The sequence below is a fragment of the Ranitomeya imitator genome, chromosome 7, assembly GCF_032444005.1.
Source record: "Ranitomeya imitator isolate aRanImi1 chromosome 7, aRanImi1.pri, whole genome shotgun sequence".
Classification (NCBI taxonomy): domain Eukaryota; kingdom Metazoa; phylum Chordata; class Amphibia; order Anura; family Dendrobatidae; genus Ranitomeya; species Ranitomeya imitator.
The window spans coordinates 88,025,491-88,031,815 of record NC_091288.1 but is presented as its reverse complement, the minus strand read 5'-3'; the positions used below and the strand labels follow the sequence as shown (position 1 = coordinate 88,031,815).

Here is a 6,325-nt window from a genome sequence, read left to right as displayed (position 1 = left end):
TGCGCAGCGAGCGGGCACTCCATAGCGCTGCCACTTTGGGATCGTGTGCCCCGCTGTCAGACTGACTTGGTCTGTGGAAATAAGATCGGACATGTGCACTGCCCCATAGACTATCATGGGGACGAGGGCTGCACAGCCGTCTGCACCAGCTCTTACATAACCTGCAAAATTCAGACTTTCACTGTCACAAGAAAACACACAGACACCCGTTTTATCGTGCTGCCGCCTCCGTTTTGCAGGTCACCCTGGCATACTTATGGGCACAGTGTCATAGCCCGCACATTCCCTGGCGAGGTGCACCCGGCCGCCTCACTCACGTCACCCCGGGCAATGAGGCTCCGTGCTCTTCCCGCCTCTCAGGATGAACCTTCTGCTTTCGGTTTGGCCAACCTAGGAAGTGAGGCGGCGGCGGCGGCGGTGCAGCGCGCACACAGGACGGCTCCGCTCCTCTCCGGGCTCTCCGTACTTTACCGTGAGGAGGCGGCAATGGTCGGCGGACGGTTGTAGGCGGTGTCGGGGCTTCTGCAGTCGGGTTGTCCGCAGTTTTCTGACTCTGGTGAGTGAGTGGCAGTGGTGTATGAGGAAGTGCGGCGGGGCCGTGGGACATGTCCGGACGGCACTGCGCCCGCACCGGGGAGGCGCGCCTCCATATCCGCCGGGGTCGGGTGGTCTCACACTGGAGGTCTGGTGTAGAAGTAGGCGATTCTGGCGGCCTGTGTGTGACTCCATGCCCAACTTTCCGGACTAGCGCTGCCCCAATAAGGCCGCGTTCAGACCTTAGGTTCTCATATTACGTTTTTCTTGTTTTTATCAAGGAACGTAAATCGTGTTCAAAGTATATCCATTCCACAACTACTGCAAGCAGAAGCCGGGGTTGAGCCTCGACTGTATGGGCTCCTTCCAGGTCCTGACTGCAGCCCATACACTCTAGCCGGCTCACTGGTGAAGAAGCTGGACTGTATGGGCTCCTGCCAGGTCCTGACTGCAGCCCATACACTCTAGCCGGCTCACTGGTGAAGATGCTGGACTGTATGGGCTCCTTCCAGGTCCTGACTGCAGCCCATACACTCTAGCCGGCTCACTGGTGAAGAAGCTGGACTGTATGGGCTCCTTCCAGGTCCTGACTGCAGCCCATACACTCTAGCCGGCTCACTGGTGAAGAAGCTGGACTGTATGGGCTCCTTCCAGGTCCTGACTGCAGCCCATACACTCTAGCCGGCTTACTGGTGAAGAAGCTGGACTGTATGGGCTCCTTCCAGGTCCTGACTGCAGCCCATACACTCTAGCCGGCTCACTGGTGAAGAAGCTGGACTGTATGGGCTCCTTCCAGGTCCTGACTGCAGCCCATACACTCTAGCCGGCTCACTGGTGAAGATGCTGGACTGTATGGGCTCCTTCCAGGTCCTGACTGCAGCCCATACACTCTAGCCGGCTCACTGGTGAAGAAGCTGGACTGTATGGGCTCCTTCCAGGTCCTGACTGCAGCCCATACACTCTAGCCGGCTCACTGGTGAAGAAGCTGGACTGTATGGGCTCCTTCCAGGTCCTGACTGCAGCCCATACACTCTAGCCGGCTTACTGGTGAAGAAGCTGGACTGTATGGGCTCCTTCCAGGTCCTGACTGCAGCCCATACACTCTAGCCGGCTCACTGGTGAAGAAGCTGGACTGTATGGGCTCCTTCCAGGTCCTGACTGCAGCCCATACACTCTAGCCGGCTCACTGGTGAAGATGCTGGACTGTATGGGCTCCTTCCAGGTCCTGACTGCAGCCCATACACTCTAGCCGGCTTACTGGTGAAGAAGCTGGACTGTATGGGCTCCTTCCAGGTCCTGACTGCAGCCCATACACTCTAGCCGGCTCACTGGTGAAGAAGCTGGACTGTATGGGCTCCTTCCAGGTCCTGACTGCAGCCCATACACTCTAGCCGGCTCACTGGTGAAGATGCTGGACTGTATGGGCTCCTTCCAGGTCCTGACTGCAGCCCATACACTCTAGCCGGCTCACTGGTGAAGAAGCTGGACTGTATGGGCTCCTTCCAGGTCCTGACTGCAGCCCATACACTCTAGCCGGCTCACTGGTGAAGAAGCTGGACTGTATGGGCTCCTTCCAGGTCCTGACTGCAGCCCATACACTCTAGCCGGCTCACTGGTGAAGATGCTGGACTGTATGGGCTCCTTCCAGGTCCTGACTGCAGCCCATACACTCTAGCCGGCTCACTGGTGAAGAAGCTGGACTGTATGGGCTCCTTCCAGGTCCTGACTGCAGCCCATACACTCTAGCCGGCTCACTGGTGAAGAAGCTGGACTGTATGGGCTCCTTCCAGGTCCTGACTGCAGCCCATACACTCTAGCCGGCTCACTGGTGAAGAAGCTGGACTGTATGGGCTCCTTCCAGGTCCTGACTGCAGCCCATACACTCTAGCCGGCTCACTGGTGAAGAAGCTGGACTGTATGGGCTCCTTCCAGGTCCTGACTGCAGCCCATACACTCTAGCCGGCTCACTGGTGAAGAAGCTGGACTGTATGGGCTCCTTCCAGGTCCTGACTGCAGCCCATACACTCTAGCCGGCTCACTGGTGAAGATGCTGGACTGTATGGGCTCCTTCCAGGTCCTGACTGCAGCCCATACACTCTAGCCGGCTCACTGGTGAAGATGCTGGACTGTATGGGCTCCTTCCAGGTCCTGACTGCAGCCCATACACTCTAGCCGGCTCACTGGTGAAGAAGCTGGACTGTATGGGCTCCTTCCAGGTCCTGACTGCAGCCCATACACTCTAGCCGGCTCACTGGTGAAGATGCTGGACTGTATGGGCTCCTTCCAGGTCCTGACTGCAGCCCATACACTCTAGCCGGCTCACTGGTGAAGAAGCTGGACTGTATGGGCTCCTTCCAGGTCCTGACTGCAGCCCATACACTCTAGCCGGCTCACTGGTGAAGATGCTGGACTGTATGGGCTCCTTCCAGGTCCTGACTGCAGCCCATACACTCTAGCCGGCTCACTGGTGAAGATGCTGGACTGTATGGGCTCCTTCCAGGTCCTGACTGCAGCCCATACACTCTAGCCGGCTCACTGGTGAAGATGCTGGACTGTATGGGCTCCTTCCAGGTCCTGACTGCAGCCCATACACTCTAGCCGGCTCACTGGTGAAGAAGCTGGACTGTATGGGCTCCTTCCAGGTCCTGACTGCAGCCCATACACTCTAGCCGGCTCACTGGTGAAGATGCTGGACTGTATGGGCTCCTTCCAGGTCCTGACTGCAGCCCATACACTCTAGCCGGCTCACTGGTGAAGATGCTGGACTGTATGGGCTCCTTCCAGGTATATATTCCTGAAGATGGCAGACTTTATGGGCTGCTGCCTGGCCTGGCGGCAGCCCATACATGACACTAGAATGTATGTGCTCCTTCAAGGTATAAATTATTAAAGGGAACCTGTCGCCCCAAAAATCGCGGGTGAGGTAAGCCCACCGGCATCAGGGGCTTATCTACAGCATTCTGTAATGCTGTAGATAAGCCCCCGATGTTACCTGAAAGAGGAGAAAAAGACGTTATATTATACTCACCCAGGGGCGGTCCCGCTGCTGGTCAGGTCGGATGGGCGTCTCAGGTCCGCTCCGGCGCCTCCCATCTTCATTACAAGACGTCCTCTTCTGATCTTCAGCCACGGCTTCGGCGCAGGCGTACTTTGCTCTGCCCTGTTGAGGGCAGACAAAGTACTGCAGTGTGCAGGCGCCGGGCCTCTGACCTTTCCGGCGCCTGCGCACTGCAGTACTTTGTCTGCCCTCAACAGGTTCCTCTCCAGGCTATATCAGTCCTCAGTCACTGGCTTTCCCTCTGTGGCACAGAAAATTGTGCGAGAGCCCACGGCAGTTTTTTCAGTGAAAACATTTTTATTAAATACATACAGGTTCCAAATTTTACACAAACACAAACTACTACTACTAACCGTATTAGTCACTGACCTATATAAATCTAACCGTTCTACAATGGTTTACTGTATGTAAACCATGTCTCCTATCCTGTCAGCTTCTGCAATGATTTGACAGAAGCTGACAAATTAACTATCGGCTATTCTGCTGTCCGTGGGTAATTATATAATCTCTTCAGATTTTATATACATCTATACTGTGTGTATATATTTATTTTATTGTAACCTGTCAGTGTGATTTTACTGTACACTGCACCTGAATTGCCGGCCTTTCAAAGGACACCATTGCGTATTTCTCGCAAGTCACACTGATGGCGGCCCGGGTGGTGTGAGTTTTTCTTGCACAAAGACTTTCATTGGTGAGTCTCGGCTGATATACGATGCAAATTGCAGCATACTGCAATTTCACTAGCACATATAATACGGCCGTGAAAAAAAAAATGATGGGAGCTGCCCAATAGATTAACCCCTTTCTGACATCGGACGTACTATCCCGTTGAGGTGGGGTGGGCCCCTATGACCACCGACGGGATAGTACGTCCAGCGCGATCGGCGGCGCTCACGGGGGGAGCGCGGCCGATCGCGGCCGGGTGTCAGCTGCCTATCGCAGCTGACATCCGGCACTATGTGTCAGGAGCGGTCACGGACCGCCCCCGGCACATTAACCCCCGGCACACAGCGATCAAACATGATCGCGATGTGCCGGCGGTGCAGGGACGCATCGCGCAGGGAGGGGGCTCCCTGCGGGCTTCCCTGAGCCCCCCGCAGCAACGCGATGTGATCGCGTTGCTGCGAGGGTCTGCGAGGTGGCTTCACAGAGCCTGCTCAGAGCAGGCACTGTGAAGCCTGCAGCGCTCTCAGGCAGATCGGTGATCTGACAGAGTGCTGTGCAAACTGGCAGATCACCGATCTGTATTGTCCCCTCCTGGGACAAAGTAAAAAAGTTTAAAAAAAATTTCCAAATGTGTAAAAAAAATAAAAAAAAAAATATTCCTAAATAATGGAAAAAAAAAATATTCCCATAAATACATTTCTTTATCTAAATAAAAAAAAAAACAGTAAAAGTACATATATTTAGTATCGCCGCGTCCGTAACGGCCCGACCTATAAAACTGGCCCACTAGTTAACCCCTTCAGTAAACACCGTAAGAAAAAAAAAACGAGGCAAAAAACAACGCTTTATTATCATACCGCCGAACAAAAAGTGGAATAACACGCGATCAAAAAGACAGATATAAATAACCATGGTACCGCTGAAAACGTCATCTTGTCCCGCAAAAAACGAGCCGCCATACAGCATCATCAGCGAAAAAATAAAAAAGTTATAGTCCTGAGAATAAAGCGATGCAAAAATAATTATTTTTTCTATAAAATAGTTTTTATCGTATAAAAGCGCCAAAACATAAAAAAATGATATAAATGAGGTGTCGCTGTAATCGTACTGACCCGAAGAATAAAACTGCTTTCTCAATTTTACCAAACGCGGAACGGTCTAAACGCCTCCCCCAAAAGAAATTCATGAATAGCTGGTTTTTGGTGATTCTGCCTCACAAAAATCGGAATAAAAAGCGATCAAAAAATGTCACGTGCCCGAAAATGTTACCATTAAAAACGTCAACTCGTCCCGCAAAAAACAAGACCTCACATGACTCTGTGGACCAAAATATGGAAAAATTATAGCTCTCAAAATGTGGTAACGCAAAAAATAATTTTTTGCTATAAAAAGCTTCTTTCAGTGTGTGACGGCTGCCAATCATAAAAATCCGCTAAAAAACCCACTATAGAAGTAAAACAAACCCCCCTTCATCACCCCCTTAGTTAGGGAAAAATTAAAAAAAATGTATTTATTTCCATTTTCCCATTAGGATTAGGGCTAGGGTTAGGGTTAGGGCTAGGGTTAGGGCTACAGTTTGGGTTGGGGCTAAAGTTAGGGTTAGGGTTGGGGCTAAAGTTACAGTTAGGGTTAAGATTACATTTACAGTTGGGAATAGGGTTGGAATTAGGATTAGGGGTGTGTCAGGGTTAGAGGTGTGGTTAGGGTTACTGTTGGGATTAGGGTTTCAGTTATAATTGGGGGGTTTCCACTGTTTAGGCACATCAGGGGCTCTCCAAACGCGACATGGTGTCCGATCTCAATTCCAGCCAATTCTGCGTTGAAAAAGTAAAACAGTGCTCCTTCCCATCCGAGCTCTCCCGTGTGCCCAAACAGGGGTTTACCCCAACATATGGGGTATCAGCGTACTCAGGACAAATAGGACAACAACTTTTGGGGTCCAATTTCTCCTGTTACCCTTGGGAAAATACAAAACTGGGGGCTAAAAAATTATTTTTGTGGGGAAAAAAAAAGATTTTTTATTTTCACGGCTCTGCGTTATAAACTGTAGTGAAACACTTGGGG

General features: G+C 51.8%; 1 protein-coding gene across 1 annotated transcript in view; it reads left to right on the top strand.

Annotated features, from left to right (window-relative positions):
- Positions 1-358: 358 nt before the first annotated feature.
- LOC138644788 (caspase-8-like) overlaps positions 359-6,325 on the top strand; it is a 115,926-nt gene continuing 109,959 nt past the window's right edge. Inside the window, exon 1 of the mRNA XM_069733598.1 lies at positions 359-556. The gene's annotated coding sequence lies outside the window, so the exon portion shown is untranslated. The remainder of the gene's footprint in view (positions 557-6,325) is intronic.